Source organism: Notothenia coriiceps, unplaced genomic scaffold, assembly GCF_000735185.1.
Source record: "Notothenia coriiceps isolate Sejong01 unplaced genomic scaffold, NC01 NC01_scaffold00034131, whole genome shotgun sequence".
Taxonomy (NCBI): Eukaryota; Metazoa; Chordata; class Actinopteri; order Perciformes; family Nototheniidae; genus Notothenia; species Notothenia coriiceps.
The window spans coordinates 3,695-4,496 of NW_011366832.1; positions in this window are offsets into that span (position 1 = coordinate 3,695).

The following is an 802-nucleotide window of genomic DNA, read 5'->3' on the forward strand; positions in this document are numbered from 1 at the left end:
ATGTTACACGTGTGAAGGAACCTTTGCCATAACAAACATTCTTTAATCCTCATCACTGGCTTTCTGGTCAAACCTGCAAAACATTACAGCAACCAAAGCAACAGATCAGGAGCTGGAAGTCTTGTTATCTAAAGGAACAATTCTCCATTTGCCTGAAAGATACATCTGTATTTTGGGGGGAAATGTTGTCTTATAAGGAACGCATCATATTATAGTAGAAAACCTGACATTTTTCAATTTGCAACAGCAACACATAACCTGTTACTCAAGTGTGTTGTGTTAAAGGTTTTTTAAGATGCCTAGCCTACAGGGATCTTTTGCTTTGTTGTGTGTTCTTTCACCAACACCATTTTTAAATGTTATCAGCAGTTGAAATGGTCATTATTAATGGTAATCGCTGCCATTGTAATGCATCAATCAGGCCAAACTGTACCTCGTGGAAATGAAACCAAAGCATTGTTAAACCGCATAAAGCGTGATGTTTTGAACACAAACAAAACAACGTCTTTAGGTTTAGACAACACAACTGATGTTTAGTTTCTTGAAAGGATTGTGTTTTGGGTCAAAATAACTGCCAAACCAAGTGAAACACAATGTTGTCCTTCAGCAAACACCAGCTTCCTGGATGAAAGTCATGTGTTTCATGCTATTTTTTGCTTTTTATTAGGGCCGGGACTCGATTAAAAAAATTAATCTAATTAATTACAGGCTTTGTAATTAATTAATCGCATTTTTAATAACATAGAAATATTTGACCTGAGAACAGTGAGAAGCAATTTTTTTCACATGGATTTTAGTATAC